The sequence below is a fragment of the Amblyomma maculatum genome, chromosome 8, assembly GCF_055883805.1.
Source record: "Amblyomma maculatum isolate TAMU_Amacu chromosome 8, ASM5588380v1, whole genome shotgun sequence".
Classification (NCBI taxonomy): Eukaryota; Metazoa; Arthropoda; class Arachnida; order Ixodida; family Ixodidae; genus Amblyomma; species Amblyomma maculatum.
In genome coordinates, this window is record NC_139351.1 from 29,400,796 (window position 1) to 29,411,294 (window position 10,499).

At 42.9% G+C, this 10,499-nt stretch overlaps 1 long non-coding RNA gene across 1 annotated transcript; it reads left to right on the forward strand.

The window, feature by feature from the left end:
* The first annotated feature begins 644 nt into the window (after positions 1–644).
* Positions 645–7,059, forward strand: LOC146180823 (uncharacterized). The gene is made up of 3 exons (XR_014700400.1): positions 645–711; positions 821–905; positions 6,197–7,059. It is a non-coding gene; the product is annotated as an uncharacterized LOC146180823 (long non-coding RNA).
* The last annotated feature ends 3,440 nt before the right edge of the window (positions 7,060–10,499 follow it).

Genomic DNA, 10,499 nt, shown 5'->3' on the forward strand with positions numbered 1-10,499 from the left:
AAAAAGTAAATAAATTACATTACTCATTACTGCTCCCAGAAAGTAATGAAATTACGCTACAATTATTTCGACTGAGGAATTCAATTACTTTTAAATAACTTTCTAGTTTCCGCCCATGCAAGAACTAAGTAAAGCTAGTAAACAAAACAGCCACTTGTTGCCGAGACGCGAAGCACTCACATTCTTTCGTTTTCCCGCCAAATTCCATCCCAGAGAGCTATTCCTTTCTTCTTTCCTGCAGCACTTGCCATTAATAAAACAAGACAACAGCAAAAAAAAAAATACAACAAAAACAAAAGCAGAAGCATAGACGAAATGACCTGCGCACTCAGCGTCTTGCGTGCCCGGAGCTGTCTCCGCCATTTGAAGGCCCGAAGAAGCTATGTTATTTATTGCTTCCGCAGTCCTAAGAATCGACGTCTGCACCTTGTGCTCACTGCGCAGACCAGACCTTCTTTATTGGAATGCTCCGTCGCTTCTGCGCATGCGCCAGCTGAAAGAAGTGAGGAGGAATAACTTGCCGGATGTGACGTAGCCTTGTTTTGTTTTCTTTGTAAAATGTTTGCCGCTTCTCGTCGCCGTTTCAAGCGATAGGCCGATAGCTGGTCCCCAGTGTCGCCTCCGTGATCGCTCGCAAGCCGGACATGGCTGTGGCGATGGTGGCGGACGGGTTTCTTGGCATCGTAGTTTGAATATCGTAGCCGTGTGGCCGTACGTGTTCCTTTCCACTTGTTATAATACTCCTTGAGCTTCGGCCTCGCGTACTGCTGTTCGTCAAGCAGCAAGCTGTGATATTCCCATACGTTCTCTTAGTGTACAGATAGCACCATCTCCGACCTGTGGACTCTGCGACGCTAGTTCTGCAATGCGTGTCAGCCCGCCCTTGTCGATGGAACATGCCTGCAGTATTGACAGTATGTCGCAAGTACTTACTTACATTTCCCGAAATTTACACGAGTCACTGCCTTTGGATCATCCCGAAGTAAGGTGTACAGCGCAAGTAGCGCAACACATGGGATGCGAAAAACTCGTCTGCGATCGAGTACTTGAATGGAATCTCGCTGTCATTTTTATCGTTGTCCTCGACTTCGACACCACTATTTAGTAGCAGTGGTAAACTTTAATCACCTCGAAATACCAGTATAAAAAGGGGCGTCGTTCCGGTTGGTGTTCCTTCAGGAAGAACGTTAGTCACTACTTGACTAACGTTCTTCCTGAAGGAACGACTGTTCATGTCAGTTCTAAATCCCGGATCCTAAGACGTGTGTATCGTGGAAGCTGGCCACCTGCCGATAATGCTCAATGTATACATATGGCTGGACCTTGTTTGCAACATTTCTAAAATTTTTTGTTCGTTGTAAAGTTCTGCATAAAATATGTGTATAACCTTTATTGTATTTAAAACAGCATTTCGTGCACCAAAATCATCTACTACAGGTCATTGCTGCATAGATTCAAAATAACAATTCTCTCACCTTTTAGAACACTGCAGTGCCGTACATTTATGACCTGATTTATCTGCAGCTATGAAAATAACTGCTTTGAAAGGGCTCGTGTTGTTATATACCATTCGCGTAGGCCTGTGTAACTTTGATGTCACAGTTCCTTATTGCACATTTTCTTGACTCCTCCTTCAGTTTAAAGCATCTGAGCAGTTAGTGGCGATGTATGTACCGAACCATCATTTTCAGTGAGTAGGATTGTTTTATTTTCTCTCAAATAGTCTGTTAGGTAAAAAAAAAAATAAAATGCACACCTCATTCTCCATTTACCAGAACTACGAACTAAGAAGAGAAAACATTCTCCTCAACATTGTTTAGTCACAGTGGCTGTTGGCTACATAAAGAGCTGCTGATTTCCTTTCTGTTGTCTGGCCAGTAACTTAATGACAGCTTCTGTTCTGGTAGTCTTGATGCCATTGGCACTATAAGGAGGTTCTCACACTGCTTCGCTGTTTCATCACATTCCACATGACAGATACGGTAATGCTGGTAATTCTGCATCCATTGCTGTAGTCAAGGGTGGCACTGATGAATACGCTCAGTGTTAAGATAGATGTCTCCATAGCTCAGTTGGACGATCCATGTCTGCACTTTGGACTTGGATGTAGGACAAACTGTTTCTCAGGAACGAATGCAGTCGGTACTCAGGCATACTGCCTTTGGCAGCATTGCATGTTGTGTATGAAATGGCATAGTGTGGAGAAGTCCAAAGCATTTTCTGTACAATGTAGCAAATGCTTCACATCTGAAGGACAGTCTGCTGACTTTTTTCGACTATATTTTCTTTGTGGCAGTCGAACACTCCGCGTCCAGATAAAAAAAGTATACCTAGCTTTAGGGGTAAGAAACACGGCAGGACATTTTAAAATGTAAATTTTCAGAATAGGAATGTTGCTCTGAATATCTTTGAAACTTGACAGTAAAAGATGATGTAACTGCCCGCAGCCTAGATAGCGGGCAGTAACGAGCCCACCATTAAAATGAAGGTCAGTGATGCAGTGATGCCCAACACTCAACCTAAGGGGTATGTACAGCCCCCTTGTTTTCCTAAGTCAACTCCTTAACAAATGTTTTTTTTTTTTTTCACACTACTGAGAATTTTATTAATAGCGCTGGGAGACGAGCATGTATGCAAAGGGACACATTGTCTTTAGCTGGCTTATGGTGGAAGAAACTATGACTTCCTCATGAAAGAGAGTACGGCGAATACAATAACAATCCTAGCTTCAAAGCGACAGAGCCACAGTGCAAGTATAACAATCATGCCACAAGCGACCCTATGTGATCCCCAGCGGAAGCCTATGCCTTGCTGTTTCACGGCGGCATAAGGCAGTATGTTTGCAGTTGTAAGGATTTCACAATGTCACGCATACAATATTGCATCATTGGATGCTCAATGCACCTGCGTGAAGTGCCCACCAGGGGTGAAATTCTACCGTTTATTCCAATAGCAGCAGGAGCACTGGGAATTTCTGTGTGCATTTCATAAAAGGCTGCACGTGTATAGCTTTATGTTGATCTGTTATATCATGGTGCAAAGGTGCACATGTTTTGCAGCATTCTTAGGTTTGCTAGTAACCTGAAATGCCATATAGTTTCTCAACACATTTTATGTAGTCCTTGTTCTTTAGTTTCTTTCTTTTCTTTTTCATAAGTACGTCCTCTGCCCTTGTGTAAAGTGTTCATTTGCAATTTCTCATCAGTTTCAGAGTCATAAATATTGCTTGCCGTATGCGACCACATCACCAAAAATAAATATAACAACTGCTTCCCCTCTATAGTCTCGGATACAACTTAAGTCTGCAGTAACTGCCATGCACAATTTCTTCGTCACAGAAAATAGTCTGTTTAAGGTCTTTCTGGTTACCTAAATAAGAAGCTAACCATGAGACAAAATTACCAGCTGAAGAATACTCTCAATGCTTCTTGCTTGTTTGGTGTACTTACACATCAAAAACTGATTGTTTACCGTTCAGTGGAGTAAAACACATGCCGGGAAACATTCATTGGTCATTGTTAGCAACTGCTGTTTTCTTTAAGTTCTATCCTACTTATACCATCCATGTCACACCCCCAAACCTAGATATTTAAAATAAAAAAAAAATAAAAAAAGAAATAACAGGCGGCCGACACCACAGCTCCGAGAACTGCTCGCTAAAGAGGCGACATGCCCGCTCCAGGTGGAACCAGACCTCCGTCCATACTCTTGCAAGCACTTCGTGAATTCCCAGGTTTTGACACCTCTCCTCTCCTCTAATGTTAGTGCGTGGGGGAGCCCCTGAAGGTGATTTAAATAAGACGAATAATGTTTCATTACAGCTATAGTTTAAAGCACTCAGTTACTAATTTAAAAATAGCTATTAGTTAAATAAGGCTGGTCATATGTACCACAGCTAAGAAAAATATTTTGCCCATAGCAATGCCGCCACCGTCCCCAGCTTAGAGAAAATATAAATTCCTGCAAAACAGATATTCTGTTACTATTGTCATCACAGGGAAAGATCTACAGAAATATGCCAGTGTTTTTACTCTTCTCCAGCAGCAAACTTCCCCTTGTTGTATAGCTAAGTACTATTAGAAATTTCATATGTTTAGTAAGAAAGCAGACAGAATTACAGAAAATACACCCACAGTTGTATTTCTTGAGAAATTGTAATGAAAGGAATGTCTTCACTCAGTTCCTTGGCTGTGCTGTACACAGCTGAGAAATTTCGATAGGCAGTATGTAAACAAAAAAAAAAAAAGGAATGTAGTAAACTTCGAAGGTGCACTGAAGTACAGATGCCTATGGGACTAATGTGCAGCAACTCAATTTTTTTTGTCTAAGTTATCGATTAGATAGAGAATAGCTTTTCAGCTTTTACATCCTTTCAGTTTTGCACTGCTGCTTCCCTAAAGGGACACTGCAGACAACTTCATCCTACTCATCTAAAAAAAATCGTTATGTGGGTTCTTCCAGGTTGGTTGATATTTTTTTGGCAGCAAGAGGTGCATTTATTACTCTGAAAACAATCAAAATGCAACATTTGATTTGCACCTGTGGTGCCATGACCAAAAAAACTACTTGTAGAGTAAAACCCATTCGCAGCACGAATAAAACAACGACAAGAAGGCAGTAAGCTTTGCTCTCACAGAAATGGCGTAGAACAGTCTGAAAAATTGTTGTGGCCTGTAGCACAGCATGGCTGCCCAAGAAGACAGAGTTACGGACTCGGCCGATGGAAGCCCCCAGCGTTACCAAACTACCCCCTTCCCCTCTGACCTACAAGGCTAGTGGAATAAGGGGGTAATTACTCATAAGCATCCACCAAAGCACAGTGATAAGGCTGCAAAGGAAAGCTATGCAGCTTTATCAAAACCTCTTTGGTTTAAAAAGCTGCATATCTTTTCTTGTAGCAATAGGGCTGCCATCGGTTGGATGGCAATGAGTAATCACTTTTTATTGCAAGTCTGCTTAACCTTGGAGGGTTTCCCTAGGGCATATGAAGTGAGCATTAGACGATTTTTTTTTTTTTTTTCAGTGACCACATGTTGAAATGTTTTCTGTCTGCATGGTCTTGCTTTGTGACTAAACTGTGCACAAGTGGAAGTTGATGAAGACAGTGATGCACAGCATGAGAAAGTGGCTGTATAATGCGTGCGATGTCAAGGTGAAGCTATAGCTTAGTTGTTTAATGCAGCACCCAGAGAATCTGACCTGTGTAGCTTGCCATGGGTTCAAATCACATTCGTAGCCGTGTGCCATTTATATGCTTTTTATTATGCACCCATCACATGGTGCGTGGCGTCACACTCCGACGACAAGAGAGTGGCCTTAGTGCCTCAGGGTTCAGACCAGAAGTTTGCTTGCAGGCAATTTTTATTTCTGCGCATGCGCCATACTGTTGTACATGCACAGACCACATGGTCACAATTCGGAAAATGTCATGTAGCCATCACAAATTTCTCCATGAGAGTCGCCTTAATCCTTACGAGATGCAGCTCATGCTGCAAAACACACTAATCATCAATCAGTAGTGAACGGCTGTGTAGTCGTGCATTGGAGATCTGCCGGAGTAAACATTAAGTAACGTCACCGCGGTTTACTTACAGAAGTGATCATTGGTGGCTCAGCTTTTTTTGGTTTCCATGCTTTTGTAATCTATAAAACTTCTACCATAGAAAAAGCCTGTGTTTGATTATTAGAACACAGCAATTTATTGGTATAGACCAAGTTCATTTTGCCCTCACTATTCCCTTAAGTTGTTCTCATTTGGATGTGGATAGGTCAAGAGATCTGTGCATACAGTACAGGCAGATGATAAGGGGGGAGGGGAAGAAACTGTAATGACATTCATGGTGAGCTTTATCATATTGATCGTATTTATATGCTGTGAGCAAGAACGTTCTGATGCATTCTAGCAATGCGAGGAAGAGAAAGCTGTCTTATTGAAAGGTCAGGACACTGATTGTGGGAAGGTGCTGCTGAGAGGTTTGTGATGAGCAGAGCCTGTTTAATTCATCAGTAAGCCTCACTGCACCATAATTACGATATGACATGAACGGCCAACACTGTTAAGTTGCGCTGACATATTCATGCGTTGTATGCATGCACAGTGTATGTCATTTTTGGTTGCTGAGTGGGCTTGCACATACTTTTGATGTGATACCCAAAATGTGAGCTCTTTTTTTTTTTGTTTCCTTCTTTCGTGCAGATGTCCGTGCTTAGGCTACACATGACCACCTCTCTTGCATATGCTCTGGTCGACGGCTGGCAGTGATGCCCGTGTAGGTAATTTTTGGTTCGTCGAACATCGGACCTTCACATTTGGATGAATCCACCGTCAACTGGTTACAGGAGAATGATTCTCTCCTTGCTCCTCCTGGAGAGAAACCTAGCACATCTAATCTGACCCATTTCATTGCACCTGCACGCTCTTTTTTTTGTTGACCAAAGGTGTGGCCGTATATATGAAATAAATAATTGAAGCAACAAATAAATCTCGGCAATCTGCAAAATATGCTTGCACATTTAATGCTATTACATTTAACCTAGCGACCACATTTCGTGACATTCTGTGAATTGCAATGCATGTCTGCTAATTATTGCAATTGCTGTATGTGCTGTACCAGTGTACCTAGGCAGCTGTTTTCCCTCTTTGTGGTGAAGTTGCCAGTCTTCTGTTAGAGCAAAGATTGTGTTACCTCAGAATATTTTCTCACATGCATCAGTGCATACTTTGCTTGAATGCTTCAGTGCACCCTTTTAAAGGGACACTGAGGACAACTCCATTGGGTCATTGGTCTCAGTAAATATTTGATTATTTCTCTCATTGTGGCTGTGTTGTCTGGCAGCAATTGTGGCATATAGTATTTATTGGTGAGAAAATTTAAATTGGAAGCCTTTCCATGAGTCGATTCATGATGACCTTGCTAAAAAGGACGTGTCACTGCCACATTAGAGTGGCTCACGACACAATATATCTTGCAGTAATCTGCACCAAAACTTCTGTGTGGAAGCATGCATTTTACTTGCAAAATTGGCCGGTAATGGCAGCATCTTTGTTCTGTTTTTTGGTCTTTCCATCCTTTTAAAACCTCTGCTTTCATTTTAAGTGGTCTCTTTATTGGTTTGTGGGGTTTAACGTCCCAAAGCGACTAGTGTGGTCTCTAAGATTAGAACACTGTATCTTAGCGATACAGGAAAACTGCTTTCCATCCCCCTTAGTGTCCCTTCAAAGGAATCCGACAATAAAACAATTCACAATAAGTATTTCAATATGTATTGCCATTTGCCTACTTTGTGCCCGTGGCTAATTTTAGCTTGTTTTACTTCACAAAAGGAGTTTTGTTTAACAAAAGAAATACAGTGTAAATTTCACTGGTGACTAATTAACCATATTAACAACTCCCTCTTGTGTAAACTCACTGAACATCTGAAATATGTTTTGTCAGCACTTCATTACTTCTGGGCTGCCATGAATGGCAGCTATGGCATGTGGTTTTTATGGTAGGCAACCACCTTGGCAGGAATGTTGCTTTGTGAGCTGCGTCGATTAGTGTCTGCCCAAGACTTGGACATCACTTAGGAACATACACGGTCAGCAGTAGGACTGTGTACATCGGACCTGTGTTGGCAGTCACTTTTTCAGAATTGCAGCGTTGGAACCAAGGACCATATGGTATTACCTTGGCCTGCATGCATGACAACACAACAAACACAGGACATAACTCCGCCTAATTGACAGGATTAAAATCTCCATGCAGGCCTTGTGCTCAACACATCACTAAAGGCAACAAGCACTGTTTGCCATGTCAGTCACAGCAATGGTTCTAGCAAAACTACTTTCGCTGTGTAGTGTTTAATATTTTTAACAGTGCCAATTTGCGCAGTTTTGTTACTCTTGCAATCATTTATGTCCATATACCTTTTTTATCCCATAGCTGCAGTTGGCTATCATGACATATGGAGTATTTTGTGACCACCCGAGGGTATTGTATGACCTGAAATCGAGATGCATGCGTGCATTTTGACACTACACAACCAATACGCAGTCCGCAATAAATGTTCCGTCTTGCGCTGGCAAGCAGACTGCTTAAATATTTGAAGATGCAAAACATCATTAGCATGATTGTGTGAAACAATATGAAGGGATATCAGTCCATATCTTTGCAGCTTTCACAGCTGGCCTGTTTTCCCTAAGGCAGAGGAAATAATTACGTGGCAAACTTTGTTTTTGGAGCATGCTGCAACTAGTCGCAAGGGCAATGACTGGACAAAGATGGAATCACGAACGCAGCACTGTTTATTGTTTTGACACGTCTACATGCTTGTCTACAATGATAAGCACAACGGGGCAAGTAGAAATAACATTGATCGAATAGAATGCCGTGGGATGTCTTCTGAAAAAGAAAAAAAAAATAACACGCACTACTACAGGAATTCAACACAAGAACTGTCTAGAGCTAGAGCAGCTGGAAGATACTGTGCAAAAATACCAGGACTTTCACAGCTTGCGCTTCGAGCCTTCAACTTTAGGAGCAAAATTAGAGGCAGGACTGCGTCGGGAGATGTGGAGAGCATTTTTTCTTTGCGCGGGCGGTCTACCTCCCGGCACTCCTAAGTACAGAAGTTTACTTGAAAATATACCTGGATTCCACGGTTGCATGACTAGTCCAGTAGGCCGGCAGCGAGTCGCTTGAGAGCTGTGATGAATAGCTGGCCTTTCCGGTTGAGGTTCCATTTCCCGGTTAGTCCCGGGCTGGCTACCGCACCGGAGCTTTATAATAGATTAGCTGTGCCAAGCTGCCTGCATCAATTGGACACCGAATTCCGTGTTTGTACATCCGATAAATGCGACGAAAATGGCAAAACAATTGCCCTGCGGATACCCTAACCGACCTCGTACAAATTACAGGCTCAAACCGGCCTTTTTATACTGGTATTTCCAGGTGATTAAAGTTTACCAATGCTACTAAATAGTGGTGTCGAAGTCGAGGACAACGATAAAAATGACAGTGAGATTCCATGTTTTTTCGCATCCCATGTGTTGCGTTACTTGCGTGTACTACACCTCAGTCCGATTGTATACGTACTTTCGGATGATCCAAAGGCAGTGACTCGTATAAATTTCGGGAAATGCAAGTAAGTATATGGAATGCTGAATACACCAGTTACTTGCAACATACTGCAGGCATGTTCCATCGACAAGGGCGGGCTGAGACGCATTGCAGAACTAGCGTCGCAGAGTCCACAGGTCGGAGACGGTGCTATCACAGCATGCCGCTTGACGAACAGCAGTACGCGAGGCCGAAGCTCAAGGAGTATTATAACAAGTGGAAAGGAACACCTGGGAACACGGCCACTCGGCTACGATATTCAAACTACGATGCCAAGAAACCCGTCCGCCACCGTCGCCACAGTCAAGTCCGGCTTGCGAGCGATCACGGAGCCGGATCGGCCTATCGCTAGAAACGGCGACGAGACGCGGCAGACATTTTACAAACAAAACATTAAACAAGTTTTACGTCACGTCCGGCAAGTTATTCCTCCTCACTTCTTTCAGCTGGCGCATGCGCAGAAGCGACGGAGCATTCCAATAAAGATGGTCTGGTACTGCGCAGTACTGCTCAAGCCACGGTGGCTCACGACATGGACCCTTCCGCCTATCTCCCCCAACCCCAAACCTCCCTCGCCCCGTGGTGACGAGTGTAACCAAGCACCACTGTGCCCTAGCCGACGCAACAGGGAGTGCCACTGCGCCGCGCTCCCAACTAGTTATCGACTCCGGCCTTCTTGCACCATCTGTCCCTTCGGCACTCTCTTGGCGCCTTGTATCCTACTGCTTGGAGAATTGTTGCCATGGGATAGCCGCCACCCTGCTACACACGAGGTCTCAGAGGCACTGTTCTGCTCAATTCTGTCTCCTTTGGCCAATCTGTTACGCTGGCTTCGGCTTGCCGCATAGCTTTCGCGACATTCTTCATTTTACTTTAGTAAAAGTAATTTCGAAAGGAATTAATTACTTTTGCTGCGAAATTACTACCAAAATGTAATTCATTACATTACTACATTACCGAACCAAGCAAAGTAATTCATTACACTACAAATTACTAAACAAGTAATTGAATTACAGTAATTTCATTACTGTAATTCAATTCCTGTCATGTCTGCGTGATAGCATCAGAGAGATGGGTTCTCTCCTCTAATATTTTATATTTCTAGTTAAGCTGAACAATAGCTGAACAACAATAATCTTAGAGACTTTGTTTTCGTTTCGGCAGCTGGGATTTCCGGAATCATTCGTGAGATAACTACTTTATTAGCATGTTAATTTTTGATAGGTAATCGTTTTTTAGGGGGCAGCATGTGTACGTTATACTTTGACGCGTGTTATCTAGCTGTCTTCTTTTCTCTTTTGCGTGCGGAGGATATGAGAAGGGCGTGGCATTTATATTCGAGCCTGAAGAGACCTAAGGTGCACAAACCAAAGGAGGTTAATGTTAAGGTGTGTAAGG